Consider the following 24,746-nt stretch of genomic DNA (forward strand, 5'->3'; position numbering starts at 1 on the left):
TTCTCTGGACCTCTTTGGAAACTATCTCCCTTCGGGCCTCAGGTATCCTGTACGGTTTGAAATTTACTCGCGCCTGAGGTTCCGTTAGAATTTCATGTTCCACGACCTTGGTTAAGCCAGGGGTTTCTGTAAACAAGTCCCTATTCTGCTGTAACAGGAGCCGACATTGGTATTTTTGGGAAGGGGACAGGGTTTTGGCAATTTTTACATTGTCGATGGTGGCGTCTGGTTGGGTCAACAGACATGGGCTCTCAGGAGGGTCCCTATCCTTCCATGGTTTTAACAAGTTGATGTGGTAGATTTGATAGGGCTTTCTCCTACCTGGCTGATATACCCGGTAATTAACTTCGCCCACCCTCTCAGTTATCTCATAGGGCCCTTGCCACTTGGCCAGGAACTTGCTCTCCACTGTGGGGACTAAGACTAAAACACGGTCCCCAGGACTGAACTGTCTAAAACGGGCGGTCCTGTTGTATACATTCGCTTGCACCTCCTGTGCTTGGAGCATATGCTCTTTCACAATAGGTGTCATTTGAGCTATTCGCTCCTGCAATATAGTCACATGTTCAATGACACTTTTGTAAGGCGTGACCTCACTCTCCCAGGTCTCCTTAGCGATATCTAACAGGCCTCGTGGATGCCTTCCATACAACAACTCAAAAGGAGAGAAACCTGTTGACACTTGGGGTACCTCTCTGATTGAGAACAGTAGATAAGGCAACAGGTAATCCCAATCTCTGCCATCTTTCTCAACCACTTTTTTCAACATGGCCTTCAAAGTTTTATTGAAGCGTTCCACCAGGCCATCTGTCTGTGGGTGGTACACTGAGGTACGCAACTGGTTAATTTTTAATACTTTACAGAGATCCTGCATGACCCTGGACATGAACGGGGTCCCCTGGTCAGTCAGGATCTCCTTGGGCAGCCCTGTTCTGGAGAAAATCTGAAACAGTTCTCTGGCTATAACTTTAGAGGTAGCTTTCCTCAAGGGCACCGCCTCAGGATATCGGGTAGCATAATCCATTACCACTAATATATATTGGTGCCCCCTTGCGGATTTTACCAAAGGCCCGACTAAATCCATCGCAATTCTCTCGAATGGTATCTCGATAATTGGTAATGGTATTAGAGGGCTGCGGAAGTTTGCGACTGGAGAGGTTACTTGGCACGTAGGGCAGGATTGGCAGTAATCCTTAATTTCTCTGTAACACCCGGGCCAATAAAACCTCTGCAAAACCCTTTCAAGCGTTTTCTCAGCCCCTAAGTGTCCCCCTAATACATGGTTATGTGCCAGGTCCATTACCATGCGTCGGTATGCTTTAGGAACCACGAGCTGTTCAACTAATTCTTCCCGGATTTTAGTCACCCGGTACAACAAGTTTTCATTCATTGCAAAGTGAGGGTACCTTTCGTCTGCCCCTGGCTCTTGAGGTGCCCCATTTACTACCCCCACATTGTTTAAGGCCCCTTTTAGAGTCTCATCTCGGAACTGAGCAGTCCCAAAGTTTCCCCGAGACACCTCTAAGTCGGGGACCGTCTCCTCAAGGGCAGAATCTTCCTCATTCTCACCTACCATGGCCGAGAACGGAAAGTCAGGGACCATCTCAGGGTCAAGGAGCACGGGGCTGTCTGCAGCATCAGGGTGTTGCTGCGGTACTGCCTTGGCCCACAGGTCCCAGAACACAGGACAGTCTCGGCCAATGATCATCTCATGCATCAATCCCTGCACTACCCCTACCTGGTGGTATACTGTACACTCTTCTGTTTTTAAGGTCACCTGGGCTATTGGGTAGACCTTAGTATCACCATGAATGCAGGTGACTCCCAAGGTCTTCCCAGGAACCAAATTATGAGGAATACTGGCTGTTAGGAGCGTGACCAGGCTCCCCGAGTCCAGAAGTCCCTTTTGTGGGGTTGCCATTCACATTAATTGTACAAAAAGGGAGTCCTCCCTCAACATTAGGAACCGCACTACACGCAAACAGTGAGGTTCGTCTCCCCACAGAACAGTCCATTTGTTCTGGGCTGATGGGACATTGGGCTGCCATATGTCCCAGGCCATGGCACCTCCAGCAGATGACCTCTCTTAAGGACGGCCGTGGCGTTGGTTCTGATAGACTCTTGGCCTCATAACGTCCACCCCGGGGGGGTTTTAGTCCCTTTTTCTGCACTTCAGTGTCAACCCGTGCCTTCCAGTAGGGGGAGTTCAAGGATCCTGAGGCAGCTATGGTTGGCTCTACGGCATAGTACCTCTCTACCAAACCTATTAAGTCATCTGCAGTCTGTGGATTTCCTTGTGCAACCCAGCACTGTACCGGCTTAGAGAGAGCATGCAGGAATCTGTCCATTACGACCCGCTCCACCATTTTGGCTGGGGAACAGACATCTGGCTGTAGCCATTTTTGGACGAGGTGCAGTAGATCAAACATTTGGGACCTGGGAGGCTTGCCTCTCTGAAACCCCCACTGGTGCACCCTCTGAGCTCGGACGGTGATTGTTACCCCCAGACGTGCCAATATTTCTGCCTTCAGTCGGGAGTATTCCCGTGCATCCTGCAATGATAAGTCATAATACGCCTTCTGGGGTTCGCCTGAGAGGAAGGGGGCCAGCACCTCGGCCCATTGCTCAGCTGGTAGTCTCTCCCGCTCAGCGACCCGCTCAAAGACGGTGAGGAAGGCTTCTACGTCATCCTCTGCGGTCATTTTTTGTAAGGCAGATTGCACGTTTTTTATTCCGCCCACATTCTGTTCAGCCACATACCCCGCTGGTTGTGCGGCCACCCTCTCTCTTAGGGTTGCAATTTGCTCCGCCAGTAGGCGGTTCATCTCCTGCTGATGGGCATTAGCCTGCCGTTTTTGCTCCAATGCCTGTTGCTGCTGTAGATTGCTCTGCACCATCTGCTTGATAAGATCCTCCATTTTCATTGACTCTTGTTGAAGCTCCGCTGCTGCTTTAACCCAGGACATCAATTGAAAAACTTCCTTTCAACAAAAAAAAATCCATTCAGTAATTTAGGCTACTGGCCCTTTAAGAGTCCAACCAGAGAAAAAAAAAACAGCTTCTGACATTTAACTTGTTGCTGCTTCAAGCAATCCTGGGTGTGCCCGCATCCGACACCAATTGTAGGGATTTCCCAAATGGTAGCCTTCAGATAAAGACACAGTAGCCTTTTAGTGGTGGAAATCAAAGTAATAAATGTCTTTTATTGTTGGCACACCACAATTCAACAGGCGGTAGTGATCAGCTTACTTCAGCAGACACTTAAAGAAAAACAGTTCAATCTTGAATCTGAAAAATCACATAGCAAGTTTTAGGGCACAGTACCGTACTCCCCACGGAGTGGATAGGAACCTTGCTTTGTCCTTTGTCTCTCGGCAGAGACCCACTGGTTTTCACTCGGCTCCAAAACACATGCAGTGTCCCAGGGGGTCAGTAGTGTATGCTGGGCTTTGTAGTGCAGATCGACTCACTAACCTGGGATCCACTGTCGTCTTCAATTGGGGCAAATACTGGAACAGGCAGGTATTTAACAGTTCGTGACGCCAGTGTCAATTAAACGGTGACACGCCGTGTATGGTATTGTAGAAGAATGAAGCAAGCATAGGATAGCCAACAAAAACTGGAACATTTACTGAATATCAGTGAATACAGCTGGTTCTTGAAAGTACAGAATGGCCGGTCTTAGCAAGGCATTATACAGAGTGTTGATTACAGGAGATGCAGTACAGGCGGCTTGCTCACTATTCCTGACTGGTCCTGCTACATGTGACTTTCTCTCCAAGGTCTAATGCCCTTTATCTGGCGTACCCTTGAAGCTGTCCTTATCTAGTACCTCCTCTGTTATCTTGAGTACCTCTTGCTTTATCTGATCGGCTTCTGTGGTATTCTGTGTCTTCAGGCTGATTAGCTATGCCCTTCTGACTTCTATGCATGGACTCAGGAGGGAATCCTCTCTGCACTGAGTCTGGAAACTTCTAACTTCCTGAGCTAGGCCCTAGCCTATTTATACTGAACTGGGGGCTCCCTCTGCTGGCTGTGATAAGGATTGCCGGTAACCGGCCTGACTGGCTTAAAGGGAACTACACACTCAAATCTAGCAGTGTCGGGTAGCCTACCCGTATGCTGCACACCCCCAGACTTTAACGTGAGTAAGGCCTCGTACTCACACACATGCCTGAACCAACATAAGCTGATGCATAATTTAAACATTACATTATAAATATAATAAACAACTATTTCACATAAAAATATAACATTTGCAATAAATGACGCAAGAAAAAGGGCGTCTTCTTTCTTCTTAGGCACGGCCGCTGACCTGGCACAGCGGACTTAAGGTGAACCAGGTTAGTCTATTTTTCTTGACTGCGGTATAATAAGGAACTACACAGGGTTTCCCCGTGGGTGTAGAACAGGCAAGGGCTCACGTGGAGGAGTCCATTCTTGCGCACAAACATCAAGCAGGCTATTTCCGATAGTAACTGTTCGGGAGGAGACACCACCAGCATAGTCAAAGTCTCTTAAATGGACTGGCGGACGTCCCCTGGTCATCCGGGTGGACCTTCTCAACACAGGGGTTTCCTCTTCCCTTAGCACCGAGGTAGAAGAGGGAGTAGCAACAGGAGGATCTCCATCCGTGAGACCTTGGTCAGGAACAACGGGAACAACAGGAACAACAGGATCCACTGGAGGGGGAACTGGATCCGGGGCATCTTGAACCGGCTCTTCTGGAAGTAAAGGTACAGTGGGTGCCGGAGCGGGCACCAACAAGTTCAACCATGGTGTCAGAAGCCAATGCATGGGATCGGCGTCATACCTTAGATTTCGGACAGCCTGCATAGGATCCTCGGGCTGTATCGATGACTCTGACACAGGGGGTTCAGATATAGAACTCTCGGCACTGGGTCCTGGTGTCAGGCAGAGCTTTAACCGGTTTCGGTGTACAATTTGGGATCCCCTGCCCTCCCGGGTGATCTCATAAGTGTGAGTTCCAACATTTGGGATTGCAGTGACAACATAAGGACTTTGCTCCCATTTACTGTCCAGTTTACTGGTACGGCGGTTATTTTTTAACCATACCACAGCCCCTATTGTCAAGGGTTCTGCATGGGCTGCTTGGTCATAGTCTCTCTGCTGCCGGTCTCTAGCATAGTCCATACGTTCCTGAACAATAGCTTGGGCCGTATTCAATCGCCTTTGGTGTTCAGCAACCCAGTCGGTATTAGGGAATGGGTTGATGCAATCAGGTACGAGTACATCCAAGGAGTGGTCAGCAGGCAATAATCCTTGGCGCCCAAACATCAAATAAAAGGGGGTATACCCGGTGGAACAGTGTATGGTATGATTGTATGTGAACATGAGCTGTGGCAACAGATTAGGCCAATCTCCCCTAGTTTCAGGAGGCACGGTCCTCAGCATCTCTATCAAGGTCTGATTCATTTTTTCACATAATCCATTACCTTGCGGATGGTAGGCCGTCGTCCGGATCTTCTTACAGTTGTGCAGGCGGCACAGTTCATGGAACAGATGGGACTCAAAAGCAGGACCTTGATCGGTGAGGATCTTCTCTGGACAACCGTAGGGCAGGAGGAAGTGTTTCCAGAACAGTTCGGCTGTAGTCTTGGCCGTCTGGTCTCTCACAGGCACCGCTACAACAAACTTAGTGAAATGGTCAATAATAGTCATAGCGTACACATACCCTGAGCGACTAGGCTCCAGTTTCACATGGTCGATGGCGACAAGTTCAAGAGGACGAGTACTTACAATGGGTCTCAGTGGTGCCCTCTGATCATGGTGTTCACCTCGTTTCAAGGCACAGGCTACACACTCCCGACACCACTTCTCCATGTCTTCTCTCATGCCCACCCAGTAAAACCGCTGGCGGATATTTGCCTCAGTCTTTTGGACCCCAAAGTGACCGGATTGATTGTGGTACATCTCCAACACCATACCTGCATCTCGTCGGGGTATGAGAATTTGATGCACTCTTTCGTTGGACACTGGGTCTAGGCTTCTCCGTAGCAGCAGGCCCTTTTGTATGAAGAGTTGATGGCGCTGTCTCCACAGTTTGATGAGCTCAGGATCTGTACTCTTACGCCGAATCCTCTCAGGGGTTCTGCCACTGGTAATGAAGTCCAGCAATTCACCCAGCACTCTACTTTCAGACTGTAGTTTCACCCACCTTTCTTCTTTGAGTTCCGGCCTACTGGAGGGTGAAGGAACTGCAGCGCTGTTACTGGTAGCCCGAGCCTGATCCTGTTGAGCAAATTTATGGTAGAAGGCCGGCATTTCTACATCTTCCCAGGCATCTCGCACATCATCAGGAGCTGTCTCTGTGGGAAGTCTGGATAAAGCATCAGCATTGTCATTAGTACGTCCAGCACGATATTTTACAGAGAAATCATAGTTGGCGAGGCGAGAGGCCCATCTTTGCTCCAAAGCCCCCAATTTAGCTGTATTTAGATGTGCCAGAGGGTTATTATCAGTGAATGCAATGAATGGGGTAGCGGCTAGATAATCTTTGAATTTTTCCGTCACCGCCCACACTAATGCCAGGAACTCTAGTTTGAAGGAACTATAATTCTGGTCATTTTTCTCAGCTCCTTTCAGGGAGCGGCTTGCATAAGCTATCACTCTTTCTTTTCTCTCTTGAATCTGGGCTAACACAGCCCCCAGGCCTCGTTTGCTAGCATCAGTATACAGATGGAAGGGCTTGCTGTAATCTGGATAACCTAACACGGGAGGCTCGGTCAGTTTCTTTTTTAACAACTGGAACGCTATCTCTCTTTCTTCATTCCACTCAATGAGCACTGGAGTTCTAGGACTTTTCTTGGGCTGCCCCCTCAAGAGTTCCTGGATAGGATCGGCTATTTGAGCAAAATGGGGGATGAAACGTCTATAGTAGCCGGCAAAACCAAGGAAACCCCTCACCTCTTTGACGGTAGTGGGTACCGGCCAGTTACGGACAGCCGCTAACTTATCAGGGTCAGGTTGTACGCCCTCTCCGCTTACCACATGCCCCAGGTATTTTACCGCAGGTTTGAGCAAGTGGCATTTAGATGGCTTTACCTTCAGGCCATATTTGACAAGGATTTCAAAGACCTCTGCTAGGTGTTTCAGGTGGTCTTCATATGTTTTTGAGTACACAATGACGTCATCTAGATACAGCAGCACTGTTTCGAAGTTTTTGTGACCCAAACACCGCTCCATTAGTCTCTGGAAAGTTCCTGGGGCATTACATAACCCGAACGGCATACAATTAAATTCAAACAGGCCCATGGGAGTGGTGAAAGCAGTCTTTTCCCTATCTGCCGGGGCCATGGGTACTTGCCAGTAGCCACTGGTCAAGTCCAATGTGGAGAAATAGGCAGCGGAGCCCAGAGCAGTTAGTGACTCTTCAATGCGGGGCAGTGGGTACGCGTCTTTGTGGGTTATTTGGTTAATCTTCCTATAGTCCACGCAGAAACGGATACCACCATCCTTCTTCTTTACAAGGACCAGGGGTGCCGCCCACGGGCTACGACTGTCCCGGATTACATTAGAGTCTTTCATCTCTTGGATCATTTATTTTACAGTCTGATATGAAGTAGGCGGTAAGGGTCGGTATCTCTCCTTGATAGGAGGATGAGAGCCAGTAGGTATGGTGTGTTGTATGGCACTAACCTCTCCATAATCAGCAGCATGTTTACTGAAGGCCTGGTGGTGCTCTTTGACAAGCCGTAGTATCCCTTCTTGTTGATGTTGGGGGGTAGTCTCGTCCCCGACATGTAGCTCTTCCCACCAGGGTACTTGTGACTGAGGCACCGGCGGACATCCGCTGACTGCAGCTGGCGGCTTTTCTGTCACTGGAAGACGGATGATGTCTTGGAAGAACACCTGAGAAAGCTGGGCAACAGGGTAATGCTTAGTAAGCGCAACAGGATGGTCACTCAGGTTAATCAGACGGACAGGTACTTTACCTTGGGAGACATTCACCAGGCACTTGGCAGCTCTCACATAAGGGTAGTTCTCCATCTGGATAGGTTCCACCAGGGCTGGATAATCTTGGCCTTGGACTCCCAGGACAGCACGACACCATAAGAGAGTTTGGGAATTAGGAGGCAAAGTCACAGGCTTATTATCACGAATCTTGGCAGTACAAATTTCTCCTTTCCGTTAGCAAACCTCTGCTGGGCACTTAACACAGTGATAGTCTTTTGAATCACCCTCTTGGACGCAGAGGAAGCGGTGGGCAGAGTCTGGTGTAATACGGCAAGTATTTCAGCATAACAGTTTTTGAAGACATTGGTGCCTAGAATGACAGGATGTCCTCCTCTGTCGCCGGCCTGTACTACTATCACCCCCTGTTGAGGCAAGGTTACTTCTCCCACCTGCAGGGTGGGTTCCCAGTATCCATGGATCTTTACCGGTTTGCCATTGCTGGCGATAATCTCTACCCAGGATTCAGGCGGCTGGGTCAATTGATTGGTGTCCCAGAATCTTTCAAAGGCGGGCAGCTGAATAGTAGTGACCTGAGACCCAGTATCTAATAGGGCTTCAAAGGGGACCCCGTTAATCTCCACATTGATTTTAGGATGGGATCCTACATACCGTGGCATCCAATTTGGATCTTTTGGACCTAGTGTTCTACCTCCCGAGGGGTGGTCCTCAGCCTCAGGGGTTGCCCGTTTAACTGCCAGCAAGTGGATTCTGTGTGTCCCATCTTTTTGCAGTATGTACACACGGGCCGCTTGCGACCCCTAGTGCGCCTCCCAGGATCCCTGGGGTGAGTCTCTTGGTATGGAGGTGGGAACGGCTTAGAGGGTGACAGGAACTCCTCTTCTGACATCATAGGTTTTTCCCATTCCTCCATTTTTCTGCACACTCTCTCTAGGCTTTTAGTGAGATGATTTACTTGCTCTGTCAGCATGGCGATAGTATCGGTAGCTGTAGCTTGAACAGCTTGACCGGCCTCAGCTCGGTTAATGATAAGCGGTTTTGACCTGCAGGCTGATAACTCAGGTGGGGGGCTCAACTCTGTAGATACTGCTGACCCCAGAATTTTTATAGCCAGTTCTTTAAAGTCCAGAAAGGTACTGTTAGGGTGTTGGGCGGACAGCATCTTTAATTGGGTCCTTATTTGCTCACTAGACACTCCGGTAATAAATTGTTCCCTCAGGGTCTGATCCTGGTTATCAGCTTCCTTGGGATCTATCTGGATTACAGCCCCCAAAGCCTCCTGAAGTGATAGGGCATAGTCACGGAGGGACTCACCGGACTTCTGTTTCTTGCCAAAGAAGTGCATCTTTATCTCTGAGGCAGTCCTCGTTTCAAAAGTGGCCCTGAGGCGGGTGAATATCTGCTCCAGAGTACTCCTTTCAGCAGCAGGCCAGGATAATACCTCTCTGCGGGCAGCCCCCTCAAGTTGCGCTAGCAAGATTTCCATTTGCTGATCGGCATTTATGGGGTACAGTTTGAATAAGGCCAGCAACTTTTCTTTAAAGTCTCTTAGGGTATGGGCCTCTCCGTTATAGCGGGGAAACCATGGGGCCCCAAAATAGTAAGGCATGGTAAAGGGCATCATGCTGGGGGCTATAGGATGATTAGGAGCCGCAAGCTCTCCCGGGTCCGGCCACTCGGCAACTCCCGGATCTGACATGTTAACTTATTACGAGGTGGCCGCTGGTGACTAAAGGGGCCGGAACAATCCCCTTCCCTCCGGATACAAGTTCTTACCGGTATCGGCGGGTTCGCGCAGGCCAAATCTCGTGAGACTCCGGACGTCCTGTGTACGCGGTGACGTTGCTGACGCAGGAAAAGCAGGGCCGCGGCGGTGTGATGATGAAGAGGGGCGGGATTCTCTGTGTCTTTGAAGGGATCCGCCCACGGAGGTCCTCAGCAGCGCGGGAAACTTTACTCCAGGCGGCCGGTGGCCATCTTGATCACGATTCCCTGACAGCAAGCAGGGTGTTGCAAAGTCCAATAAATCACAGTCCACAAATACGATTTTCTCTCTGGGGGTAGCGCAACACAGTACAGCGTCTCTGATTCCTCCCAGGCACAATTTCAATCCACCGGCTTGGAAATAAAGGGTACAGTCCTCGCAATACGGTGGTGGAATAGTTAAAGCACACAGTTCACACTTCTCTGCACTGTCGAAGTATGCGGATCCTGTTCGTGACGCCAAAAAGAGCGATGCAGTGTCCCAGGGGGTCAGTAGTGTATGCTGGGCTTTGTAGTGCAGATCGACTCACTAACCTGGGATCCACTGTCGTCTTCAATTGGGGCAAATACTGGAACAGGCAGGTATTTAACAGTTCGTGACGCCAGTGTCAATTAAACGGTGACACGCCGTGTATGGTATTGTAGAAGAATGAAGCAAGCATAGGATAGCCAACAAAAACTGGAACATTTACTGAATATCAGTGAATACAGCTGGTTCTTGAAAGTACAGAATGGCCGGTCTTAGCAAGGCATTATACAGAGTGTTGATTACAGGAGATGCAGTACAGGCGGCTTGCTCACTATTCCTGACTGGTCCTGCTACATGTGACTTTCTCTCCAAGGTCTAATGCCCTTTATCTGGCGTACCCTTGAAGCTGTCCTTATCTAGTACCTCCTCTGTTATCTTGAGTACCTCTTGCTTTATCTGATCGGCTTCTGTGGTATTCTGTGTCTTCAGGCTGATTAGCTATGCCCTTCTGACTTCTATGCATGGACTCAGGAGGGAATCCTCTCTGCACTGAGTCTGGAAACTTCTAACTTCCTGAGCTAGGCCCTAGCCTATTTATACTGAACTGGGGGCTCCCTCTGCTGGCTGTGATAAGGATTGCCGGTAACCGGCCTGACTGGCTTAAAGGGAACTACACACTCAAATCTAGCAGTGTCGGGTAGCCTACCCGTATGCTGCACACACAGCTACACAGAGCTCCACCATCAGCCAGGTAATCACACCACTGACCCTGCTGGCTGACTTTTTGTAAGCCCGTCAAAACCCGGCCTGGACCATGGGGAACAGCCAACCCTCCCTGCACTTTGGCTGCTCCCAGTAAGAGCCGGCCCGGATTAGCTTTTCACAGCTATGCTAACTATCAAAGTGTCCATCAGCAACTGCTGCGGACATTTACACTACTGGCTCCTAATTCACCGAGGCCAGGAACCTCGGTGACACATATCTTCCATCTATGATGGTCCCTTGTGCCTTTCTACAATATATATATAGGCATTATGGGGGAATGGGGAGCATTATATACTGGCACTACAGCGGGAAAGCATTATATACTGGCAATACAGGGGGAGGAGGAGCATTATATACTGGCACTACAGGGGAGGGGAGCATTATATACTGACACCACAGGGTAAGGAAACATTATGTACTGGCACTACAGGGGAGGATAACATTATATACTGGCACTATAGGGGTGCATTATATACAGGCACTATGGTAAATCATTATATAGGAGCACAATGAGGAAAGGAATCATTATATATGGGCACTACGGAAACATTATATTGTGGCACTGCAGGGGACCATTATATGCTGACACTGCAGGGGAGGGGAGCACTATATACTGGCAATACAGGGGTAAGAGAGCATTGTATACTGGCACTACAGGGGTAAGAGAGCATTGTATACTGGCACTACAGGGGTAGGGGAGCATTATATACTGGCACTACAGGCTGGAAAGCATTACATACTGGCACTAGACAATAGAGGAACATTATATACTGACATCAATGGGGGGGAACATTGTATACTGGCACATGGAGTAGTATTATATACTGACACTACTGGAGGACGGGCAGCTTTATACATACTGTCTCTACAGGAGGGAGCATTATACCTATAACAAAGGAAGGGGAAACACTAGAACTAACAGAGGAGGTTTTTAGGCAACACCCCCCCCCGGTTACGGATTATCTCCTACGAGGGAGGCAGTGTCAGCAATAATGTGCCGCTCACAGGATAATTTACAAATAATCAATCCTTCCAATAAATTCCCAATAAAAGCCAATTATCCCTGTTACGGAGAGGTCTGTTATTTGTACCAACTCTGAAGTTTCAGCCATTTGAGTGGGTCAAAGACATCAATCTCTTTGTCCGGAAATTGAAATGGAAGAAATTCTACCGTACACACGATAAGCGACAATACTTAGAGCTAGGGATTAACCTCGATGACTTGCCAGATGTCCGTATCTTGCCAGACTTATGGACAGAGAGGCAGAGGAATCCTGGCGAGGGATCATTTGCTAATTTATGGTTGCCATCTTGCCCCCCCTGTAGGTGACAAGTCGCTTCTGGACAGCTTCGTAGAATTAGTGACAGAGGAATCGCGTCACCTAGAGAATAAGGTCCCTCAACATTCTAACATTAGTGTTGATCGCGAATATTCTAATCGCAAATTTTTATTGCGAACATCGGCACTTCGAGAATTTGCGAAGATCTAGAATATAGAATGTAATGTATCTTCGTAATCACGAATATTCTTATTTTCATCAATACCCTTCCTGCTTCTTGCTTGTGGGCCAATGAGAAGGCTGCAATATCTTTGTCTGAGCTTAGCAACATCCCTAGCAACCAATCGGAAAGTGGCCTACCCCTTACTATATAAGAACCTCCCCAGCAGCCATTTTCTGCTGTTTTTTGCAGTTCTGACACAGGACACAAACTCTAATCTATAGATTGTGTGGTATATAGTGTGTGTGTGTGTGTGGTATATAGTGTGTGTGTGTGGTATATAGTGTGTGTGTGTGTGTGTGTGTGTGTGTGTGTGGCAAGAAAATAGATGTGCAATGTGCATGTGGGAGATGTTTCTCTGCTGTCCATACATACAACAATACTTAGTGCACCAATCAGTAATATGTAGTCAGACCTGCTAAAATGTGAAGTTGCATGAATTGCGCCCAAAAATATGCGCATCATTAACGCAATCGCAAATATATTGGAGCACTCTATCTGCATATAAAGTTATTGTTCTGCCATGCATGCGAAATGTAATAAAAAACTGTGCTGTAATGTAATGAACATACCTAACATACAAGTATATAATCAAGCATGTTTTCTCAGACATATTATAGACTGGATACGACACACTAGTTTTCATTCAGACTATGTGCTAGAGAGTAACCTCTGCGTCCCCTGGGCCTTTGCACCTTACTGCACACGAGTCTGAAGAATCTACCAAGGCACTTGCGGAACTCAATATTATTTCGACACATTTGGGCAGCTTCTATGCCATAGAATGTCGAAACATTTGCCTCTATGGGGACACCCAGAATTTGAGCAGGGCAGGAATAGTGCTCTGTTTAAAGAATGGAGACGAAAAGGAATATTGACAGCTCAGCAAATGATGCATAACGCTGAGAATAGATGGCGAACATGCCAGGAAGTTAGGGACACAAACCAGCTAAGCCCCTTTCAGACGATACAATACACACAAATCAAGAAATTCTTGACAGACAGATTAATAGATGTTTCTGGAGAGGTAATTAAAAACGACTTTGACAGGATACTGTTGAGAGGGACGGGCCCCCAGTCCATTTCTCTCTGATATTCCCAATTACGGGAGAGATAGGGTGATGGGTTGCTGCAGCAGGCATTTCGACCTTGGGCTCCGATACTGCAAGATGGAGGAGCTGGGGAAAAGATTCTAAAAGGTTGGTGGGCTCTAAGGAAGTCTATATTAAACGAGACGTGGAGGGACACTCGTTTTAGACAAATGCATAAAGCCATATATGCTTTCAATCAGTGGCGTAGCGTGGGTTGCCAGCACCCGGGGCGAGCCATGTATTGCGCCCCCCCCCTCCCAACCTGTGGACACGCCCCTTTTACAGCTAATGTAGCAGTCCTATGTAACACCACAGATAACATGGTGACAACGCTCTAAGTACAGATGATGTAGTAGATGGGTATAAGGCCCCAGAATTCAGAACACGCACAGTGTGACCTGAAGTCTGGGGCCAGGATGCAGCAGGGATGCGCCAAATTCTCAATCCACCCCCCCCCCCCCAACCCTACCGTATAACAAATATGTGTTTGGACATTACATACATCACTACAAAATATACAGTATAATACAGCACCACATACCTCATCCATCCAGTGACGTCTCCTGTGATGTAGACTTTCCTCAGCATCTTCATTCAGAGATAAGACCGCCATGACACCTTCTTTCAGCCACGTCACATCTCTGCAGAGTTTTATTAATATTAGTTATTATTATTATATATAATGCCCCACTCTGTATAATGACCCCTCTGTAATATTAGGATATATAATGGGCCATTATATATCCTAATAATACAGAGGGGGCCATTATATATAATAATTATCCAGAGGGTCCATTATATATCCTAATATTACAGAGGGGTCATTATATATAATAATTATACAGAGGGGCATTATATATATATAATATTAATACAGAGGGGGCCATTATATATCCTAATATTACAGAGGGGTCACTATATATAATATACAGAGAGGCCATTATATATTATAGTTATACAGAAGGGGCCATAATAAATAATTATACAAAGGAGCCATTATATATTATACAGAGGGGCCATTATAATAATACAGAGGGGCCATTATATATTATAATAATACAGAGGGGCCATTATATATTATAGTTATACAGAAGGGGCCATAATAAATAATAATTATACAAAGGAGCCATTATATATTATACAGAGGGGCCATTATATATTATAGTTATACAGAGGGGGCCATAATAAATAATAATTATACAAAGGAGCCATTATATATTATACAGAGGGGCCATTATATATTATAATAATACAGAGGGGCCATTATATATCCTAATATTACAGAGGGGCCATTATATATTATAGTTATACAGAGAGGCTATTAATAATGGGCCCTCTGTATAATTATTATATATTATGGCCCCCTTGTATAATTCTAATATATAATGGCCCCTCTGTATTATTATAATATATAATGGCCCCTCTGTATTATTATAATATATAATGGCCCCTCTGTATTATTATAATGGCCCCTCTGTATAATATATAATGACTCCTTTGTATAATTATTATTTATTATGGCCCCCTCTGTATAACTATAATATATAATGGCCTTCTGTATAATGTATCATGGCCCCTCTGTATAATATAAAACGGTACCCATTCTTTAAATATACTGGCCACCTCCATAGTGCCCCCAGTATGGCCCCCAGTACTTACATAAAAAAAAAAAAAAAGTACTCACCTCTCTTCATCACCTCTTGCAGTCTTTGCTTGGGCGTCCCGGCGCAGGCAGTCAGGAAAACATCAACGTGGCCTCCTGCGCCGCGTCATCGCGTCATCTCGCGAGACCCGGCGCAGGCAGTCAGGAACACATCACCGTGGCCTCCTGCGCCGCGTCATCGCGTCATCTCGCGAGACCCGGCGCAGGAGGTCACGGTCATATAATCACGATCTCCTGGACTCCTGCGCCGCTCTACTGCGTTTTAAAGCTTGATGCCAGGCGGAACGGAGGGGATGGGAGCCATAGGCTTCCATCACCCTCATTTTACTGCCTTCTGCCTGGCGCCCCCTACAATTTGGCGCCCGGGGCAACGGCCCCCCTGGCCCCCCCCACGCTACGCCCCTGCTTTCAATCTGCCATCAGCCCCCAGCAGACCTAAGAGGCTTATCAGCTGCCCAAATTGCCTTACACCACACACGAATCTACTGTATATAACGGTCTGTGGACTTGCCCCCAAATTTATAGTTTGTGGCAACAAGTAGCTCAGATAATCAAAGATATCTGGAACCTTATAATCCCACTAAACTCTATGGTATATCTGTTCTACTATTGGGAGAGGACGAAGGACGGGGTCTTCACGGAACAAAGGTTGACAGCGCTTTTCCATGCAATCTGCATGGTAACCAAAAGAAGCATACTGCATCTTTGGCTGCAACCCTCGATTCCCTCTAGAGACAGCATTTTATTAAACCTGAAAGGTTTATTGGCCATGGAACGCAGGGAAGCGGAGAGAAGGAAAGGGGGGCAAGTTTTTGAAAAGGTGGCGAGGTTTTATGACGCAAATTTTGTCTGATTCAGAAATAGAAAATACAATGAAACCCTTCACACTCACACATTGGTACTTGTAAGAGCAATTGAAAGGAGCGCTAGGCCGTTTGGCACAGAAATAATCATTCTACACTAGTGCGGAGTGAAAGTGTACACAACAAGTGCAATCTTCGCTAATTCTGTCTATGTTCATGGAATATGCTAAGGTTTCGTTCCGAGCAGGATGTTTATTAGTTTAATTAAAATAGGGGGAGGGGGGTTTAGGGGAGGATAAAGAAAATAGGGAATTTAGAAACAAGACTTACACATGTCTACCGGTATCTGTTGAAAGCTATTTCCTAATGTGAAGTTGTATTAGGAAACAATGTAACTTTCATACCTATGTAGTTGCAGTAATTGTACTGTCAAGAAATATTCATGCCTCTTCCCTTAATAAAATTAGTTTACAAAAAGCACGGCACCACAGACAAGGGCTCACAACGGATCGTTGTATAACTAGTCCCTTCTCCGTTACATGTGTATATATTGAACAAAAAAGAAAACAATTAGCTGCGCTCACCTGTGTTCCTGGTCAAGCAGCGACCATCTTCCTTCATCGCACGGCTGAGGGTTTTCCCCATCCTCAGCCGTGACAGGGGGGCTGTATACTGTGGGGGCCTGTATACTGTGGGGGGGCCTGGAGTGCTATACTGCTGTACTGTATACTGTTGGGGTCTGTATACTGTATACTGTGAGTGCTGTATAGTGTGGAGTGCTATACTGCTGTACTGTATAGTGTGGGGTGCTGTATCGAGTATAGTTTGGGGTGCTGTATACGGTGAGGTGCTATACTGCTCTACTGTATACTGTGAGGTGTTGTATACTGTGGGGTGCTGTATACTGTGGGCTGCTATACTGCTCTACTATATACTGTGGGGTACTGTATAGTGTGGGGTGCTATACTGCATACTGTGTGGTGCTGTATACTATAGGGTGCTATACTGCATACTAGGGCTGCACGATAAATAAAAAAAAATGCGATATGGCGATTTGGCCGACCCGAAAATGCCGCGATTATTTGATTATATATAAAGGGGCCCCGCGCACGTAACTGCCTTTGCGTGTAAAGTGTTTTACTAGTGTGTGTGAAACAATCTCTCTCCTATTGATAACAGGTCCGGCCTCTGTACTCACTGTCACTATGAATGCAATGCACTGCAGCGAACGGCAGCGAGCAGGCCGGCTGGCGCGTGACTGACGTCACTTAGTAACGCTCCTGCTTCCTCAAGTGGGAGGAGCGTTACTAAGTGACATCAGTCAGGCGCCGGCCGGCCCGCTCGCTGCAGAGCATTCATAGTGACAGTGAGTACAGAGGCCGGACCTGTTATCAATAGGAGAGAGATTGTTTCACACACACACACACTAGTAAAACACTTAACTGGCTTTGCGTGTAATGTGCGCAGTTTAGGACACATGAGGGGACACATAGGGCCATGAGGGGAACCAGCATAAGATGCTATGTCTTATGCTGGCCCCTCTCATGGCCCTATGTGTCATAGCACACATATCTGTAACAGCGTACTCCACAGATCCACCCCATAACAGTGTCCTCCACAGAAACCCCCATAAGTGTCTTCCACAGAAACCCCCATAAGTGTCCTCCACAGAAACCCCCATAAGTGTCCTCCACAGAAACCCCCATAAGTGTCCTCCACAGAAACCCCCATAACAGTGTCCTCCACAGAAACCCCCACAACGGCGCCCTCCACAGAAACCCCCACAACACGGCGCCCTCCACAGAAACCCCCACAACACGGCGCCCTCCACAGAAACCCCCACAACACGGCGCCCTCCACAGAAACCCCCACAACACGGCGCCCTCCACAGAAACCCCCACAACACGGCGCCCTCCACAGAAACCCCCACAACACGGCGCCCTCCACAGATCCCCCCACAACACGGCGCCCTCCACAGATCCCCCCACAACACGGCACCCTCCACAGATCCCCCCACAACACAGCGCCCTCCACAGATCCCCCATAACTATGTCATACCCAGCCGCTCTCATGGCCCTATGTGTCATAGCACACATATCTGTAACAGCGTACTCCACAGATCCACCCCATAACAGTGTCCTCCACAGAAACCCCCATAAGTGTCTTCCACAGAAACCCCCATAAGTGTCCTCCACAGAAACCCCCATAAGTGTCCTCCACAGAAACCCCCATAAGTGTCCTCCACAGAAACCCCCATAAGTGTCCTCCACAGAAACCCCCATAACAGTGTCCTCCACAGAAACCCCCACAACGGCGCCCTCCACAGAAACCCCCACAACACGGCGCCCTCCACAGAAACCCCCACAACACGGCGCCCTCCACAGAAACCCCCACAACACGGCGCCCTCCACAGAAACCCCCACAACACGGCGCCCTCCACAGAAACCCCCACAACACGGCGCCCTCCACAGATCCCCCCACAACACGGCGCCCTCCACAGATCCCCCCACAACACGGCGCCCTCCACAGATCCCCCCACAACACGGCGCCCTCCACAGATCCCCCATAACTATGTCATACCCAGCCGCGTTAGCGGCTCATATGGGAAAATCCAAGCAAATAGACCTCTAGCACAATTCCCTTAAAATATTGCATCGCATATCGTTATCGCAATTTTTAGGGCCCTAATCGCACAAAATTCCCCTATCGTGCAGCCCTACTGCATGCTGTGTGGTGTTGTATACTAAAGGGTGCTATACTGCATACTGTGGGGTGCTGGGGTGCACTGTAACACTAGGGTGAGCCGAGCCCTGGTCTCCTTCCTTCAGAGCGGTGCCCACTTCCAGCCTGAGCCCAGCTGCCCAGAGCACTGATCCTGAGCCGCTAGAGTCTTCAGAACTGGAAGTATTTATATCACTGTACTCTACCAGATGTGTGGTAGGATTTTTTGTGTGTGTGTTGTGGGAAGGCGGGATCCAGGGGCCCAAGTGCATTTTTGCCCAGGGACCAATCAATATTAAAGACGGCCCTGGATACTGGCACATGGGGGGAGGGGGGTTTGTACCTGATACTGGCACATGGGGGGGAGGGGTTGGCACCTCATACTGGCACATGGCGGGGAGAGAGGCACTTGATACTGCCACTTTTTTTTTGGGGGGGGGGGGAAGATGGCACTATGATATACTGGGACATGGGGGGAGAGAGAGAGGCACTTGATACTGGCATGTGGGGGCGGGGGTTTGGCACTTGATACTGGGACATGGGTGGGTTTGGCATTATGATACTGGCACATGGGGGGGAGGAGAGAGGCACTTGATACTGGCATGTGGGGGGGGGTTGGCACTTGATACTGGCACATGGGTGGGTTTGGCACTATGATACTGGCACATGGGGGGGAGAGAGGCACTTGATACTGGCACATGATGGGGGGCATCTATGGGGACACTTACTGGCACATTATTGGGGGGCATTATGGGGGACACTAGGCCGGCAGCCTATCAGAGGCCGGACACTGAGGGGCATCTACTGGGGCCCTATATATGGGGCATTTTATACTGGTACATTATGGGGGGGGGGCACTAGGAAGGAGGGGGGAGAGGAGCACTATGGGGGCATTTACTGGGGGCACTATATAGGGGTATTTTATACTGGCAAATTATGGGGGCACTATGGGGACATTAGCTCAACTGGGGGCATTACAGGGGGGTATTTTTTGCACATTATAAGGAGAATTATTTCTACTGGGGGGGGGCATTATGGTGGGCTTTATTACTCCCCCATGGTATGCCCCTCTAGTAGCAGCACCAGCCTCACTTGCTCTGCTACCCCTCTTCCCCTTCTCCAAATCCTTATTATGAAATCTTTCTCATTAGGATAAAACACAACATCAGCTCCACCGAGCCCGCGGCCAAAGTGTGGAAGTGGCGTCTGAGATCCCCAAGGGCCAAGCCAAGTAACTAAGTTTTCATGTGAAATATGTTTATGTTATACACATATAGCCTACACTGTGCCCCACAATATACAGTATACCGCTACACTGTGCCACACAATATACAGTATACCTCTACACTGTGCCAAAGGAGTGGGGTTTACACAGGAGGAGGGAGGTGCGAAGCACGCTGGGGGGGGCCCTTACAAATATTTGCTGTGGGGCCCAGTCACTTATAGTTACGCCCCTGCTTGGCCCCCCACAGTCAGCCTGCAGGACACGCCCACATCTATTCACGTAATTAGTTCCTCGTACAAGCTACTTCTGAAACGCCGTAGTGTTAGTGGATAGCCTGTCTCGTGTGCCACAGCTCGTGTCATGATGACGTCACGAGAAGTTTAATGCGTTTTTTCGGCGGCTGGGGAGCGAGTGTACGCCGGCGGCGTGGAGACAGAGGCTAGTGAGGTGAGAACGGGAGCAGGGATGGAGGGGGCTAATGCACTTAACAGGAGAGCGACAGGGGACGGCTCTCCATTCAGTCTGTGTGCTATGTATCTGCATGTTCCCCTCCTACTGTGTCAAGGCTACGAGGGTTTGGGTGAATGTCAATAGATCCTGGTCTGCAGCCGCTGCTGCACTACAAGTACCATCATGTCATACCGCATGTGACATCTGCAGCATGCTGTTGCTTGTAGTTCCACAGATTCAGGACATGAATGAATGACAATGGCATGTAGCTGCACTTTGGGGGGGGTTCATTACATCAGTTCTGAGATTTCAGTCCCTCTGCTGGGGTCCTGCATCCCCCACCCCCTCCTCTGTGCCATGCATGAGGACTTCTGGTGACCAGGAGCAGATCTTTCCTTATAGCCTATCTCTGCAGGTGCCACTCTGGGTTCTGGCTTCTAATCACTGATCAAACACTGACGTGTGAGAGCAGTGAAATGATGGTGTGATGCCTGCCTACGCTGTGTAAGGCCGTATGCACTCGCTGTCCGCAGTCCTCCGATACCGACCGTGTGCGTCCTGCACGCCCCCCCACTCCATGTTAAAAATGCCTATTCTTGTCTTCAGAAAGGATATGCTCTAGCTCTTTTGCAGAACGGATTTACGGATGTGGGCAGCTCGTGGTTTGCTGTCCTTATTTTTTGTTGTGTGCAGGAGCCTAATGGAAAGCTCTGCATATATTAGTGTCTCAAGTTCTCACTACCTCTGCTTGCTGTCATCAGATCAGTAAGTGCATATGAAGATGTAGGGATTGTCACATACCCATTGCACCAGTTTTGCAGACTGTGTGGCTCGGTGTCACAGGTCGGCCTCTTCTGTATACCCTGGGTCTAGGCTGGCCTCGTCATGTGACCTTCAGTAAGGCACAGAACTGCTTAAATGCCCATCTAGGGGCAGCTCCGACCTCACTGACTGACTCGGTCTTATGGATACCAGGGTTTCTAGTTACCTGCCCGACCTTACGTGAATCCTAAGATCATGTTGGCGGCTGTCCTCTAACTGTCCAATCAGACCAATAGCTGGTGAGTATAACAAAAGATCTGTGTGTGTAAACGGACATCTGACCAATGATTGGTGAGAAAACCAGTCTGTTGGTCTAATACAGCCCTAACTCTTTGTCTTGGCACCGTTTTTATACTGGGTATAAACAATTCTGTGAAGGGAAAACTTGGCAGCTTGAGCCGGGCATGGTTGCCAGACATCGTCCTGTTTACCAAAGCGCCTAAACCAAAGAATTCATAAAACAAACATGATTTTGCAATGCCCAATTTCTTAAAGGGGTAGCAAATCTAAATGTCACATTTCTTGTGTTGCTGGCCATATGAAGGCTGGGGAGCGACTGACCTGGGATGCCTCCATCTTTACTTAATTTCAGTGCTGAGATCCTTGCACCTACATCTAGCTGCTTGTACATATATAAGCTGGGTAATTTAGGGTCAGTGACCCCTTAAAGGGGTTGTCCGGGCTCAGAGCTGAACCCGGACATACCAATAATCAGCACAGCGCTGCTGCTTGAGTGGCACATCCGACGGCGCATTCCTTTAGTTTAGGCGGGAGCGGCTGCAGAGCACGGGTGCCATTGTCAATGCTCACTAGCACTGCCTGCCATCCACGATTCCACGCTGATGGTCCAGGCCGTCCAGTGCTTGAAGAACCAGCAGAATAAGCACTCAGCCCACTAGGCACAAGGTTAGCACAGATCCCACTGCCCCAGGTACTTACAGGAGGACTATATATCTGAGTATAAATTATATATGTACAGCTGGTATAAGTCATACATCTTCTTGTATATAGTGACATGAACCATGCTGGTATAACCTGGGCATCTTCTGTATATAATTATATATGTAAGGCTGGTATAAGTTATACATCTTCCTGTATATAGTGATATGGACCATGCTGGTATAACCTGGGCATCTCCTGTATATAATTATATATGTATAGCTGGTATAAGTTATACATCTTCTTGTATATAGTGATATGGAGCATGCTGGTATAACCTGGGCATCTTCTGTATATAATTATATATGTACAGCTGGTATAAGTTATACATCTTCTTGTATATAGTGATATGGAGCATGCTGGTATAACCTGGCATCTGCTGTATATAATTATATATGTACAGCTGGTATAAGTTATACATCTTCTTGTATATAGTGATATGGACCATGCTGGTATAACCTGGCATCTGCTGTATATAATTATATATGTACAGCTGGTATAAGTTATACATCTTCCTGTATATAGTGATATGGAGCATGCTGGTATAACCTGGGCATCTCCTGTATATAATTATATATGTAAGGCTGGTATAAGTTATACATCTTCTTGTATATAGTGATATGGAGCATGCTGGTATAACCTGGGCATCTTCTGTATATAATTATATATGTACAGCTGGTATAAGTTATACATCTTCTTGTATATAGTGATATGGAGCATGCTGGTATAACCTGGGCATCTTCTGTATATAATTATATATGTACAGCTGGTATAAGTTATACATCTTCTTGTATATAGTGATATGGAGCATGCTGGTATAACCTGGCATCTGCTGTATATAATTATATATGTACAGCTGGTATAAGTTATACATCTTCTTGTATATAGTGATATGGACCATGCTGGTATAACCTGGGCATCTTCTGTATATAATTATATATGTTGAGCCGGTATAAGTTATACACTGTATACAAGAAGATGTATAACATATACCAGCTATACATATATAATTATATACAGGAGATGCCCAGGTTATACCAGCATGGTCACATGGTTTAGTATAACATTTTGCACTTTTTACCTCAAAAGGTTTATTTGCACTTTTTTTCCCCTCTTGTTGTTTTTTTTTTGCACTATTCATCAACTACTGGTTTTATGTGTGTTGAGTAACTAATATAAAGTAAGAGTTTGAAACTGTGTCTTCCATTCTTTAAAGTAAAGTTCTTTGATTATTCTTAGTTCTGACCCAATTGGATGGGATAATGGTCTACTGTAGTGTTTCCCTACCAGGATGCTTCCAGCTGTTGCAAAACTACATCTCCCAGCATGCCCTAACAGCCAAACGCTTTCTGGGCATGCTGAGAGTTGTAGTTTTACAACAGCTGGAGGCATCCTGGTTGGGAAAAGCTGGTCTACTGTGATAATATGAACAATGGGGGTTCTACAAACGAGCTATTGTGGGGCAAAGTTCATATTCGTGTTTACACACGTGTTTTAAAATGAATGCTTTCCCCTTTTATAAACAAGTAAATAATGACGCAATGCTGTGGGGCTGGTATGCAACTTTTTCCAGGGCTGGTTTTTATCCCCAGTCTGGCCCTGGACACTGTTATATAGGAGGGGGGGGGGGGGGGGGGGGGAGGGGATCCCAGGATGACACTGTCATAGGGTGGATATGGGGATGACACATATAGCATAAGATGCTATATACGGTATGTGTCATCCACAGATCCCCCCCCCCCATAGCAGTGTCATCCCCATAACAGTGTCATCCACAGATCCCCCCCATAACAGTGCCATCCACAGATCCCTCCCCCATAAGTGTAATCGACAGATCCCTCCCCCCATAACAGTGTCATCCACAGATCCCCCCCCCCCCCATAGCAGTTTCATCCCCAGATCCCCCATAACAGTGTCATCCACAGATCCCTCCCCATAACAGTGTCATCCACAGATTCCCCCCCATAAGTGTCATCCACAGATTCCCCATAACAGTGCCATCCACAGATCCCCCTCCATAACAGTGCCATCCACAGATCCCCCTCCATAACAGTGCCATCCACAGATCCCCCTCCATAACAGTGCCATCCACAGATCCCCCTCCATAACAGTGTCATCCACAGATCCTCCATAACAGTGTCATCCACAGATCCTCCATAACAGTGTCATCCACAGATCCTCCATAACAGTGTCATCCACAGATCCTCCATAACAGTGTCATCCACAGATCCCTCTCCCATAACAGTGTCATCCACAGATCCTCCATAACAGTGTCATCCACAGATCCTCCATAACAGTGTCATCCACAGATCCTCCATAACAGTGTCATCCACAGTTCCCCATAACAGTGTCATCCACAGATCCCTCCCCCATAACAGTGTCATCCACAGATCCTCCATAACAGTGCCATCCACAGATCCCCCTCCATAACAGTGCCATCCACAGATCCCCCTCCATAACAGTGCCATCCACAGATCCCCCTCCATAACAGTGTCATCCACAGATCCTCCATAACAGTGTCATCCACAGATCCTCCATAACAGTGTCATCCACAGATCCTCCATAACAGTGTCATCCACAGATCCTCCATAACAGTGTC

The 24,746-nt window shown here is 47.7% G+C and overlaps 1 protein-coding gene across 5 annotated transcripts in view; it reads left to right on the forward strand.

Moving 5' to 3' along the window:
• Positions 1 to 24,746, forward strand: part of A4GALT (alpha 1,4-galactosyltransferase (P blood group)) — a 76,710-nt gene that overhangs the window by 12,412 nt on the left and 39,552 nt on the right. The window contains exon 1 of one of the 5 annotated variants that reach the window (XM_044278021.1): positions 20,259 to 20,383. The exons of 1 other annotated variant lie outside the window; for it this stretch is intronic. The gene's annotated coding sequence lies outside the window, so the exon portion shown is untranslated. Of the gene's footprint in view, positions 1 to 20,258; positions 20,384 to 21,031; positions 21,152 to 21,992; positions 22,140 to 24,746 lie in introns of those variants that run through there. 3 more of the 5 variants (XM_044278022.1, XM_044278025.1, XM_044278023.1) reach the window with 3 other exon arrangements.

This window comes from Bufo gargarizans, chromosome 2 (assembly GCF_014858855.1).
Source record: "Bufo gargarizans isolate SCDJY-AF-19 chromosome 2, ASM1485885v1, whole genome shotgun sequence".
NCBI classification, from domain to species: domain Eukaryota; kingdom Metazoa; phylum Chordata; class Amphibia; order Anura; family Bufonidae; genus Bufo; species Bufo gargarizans.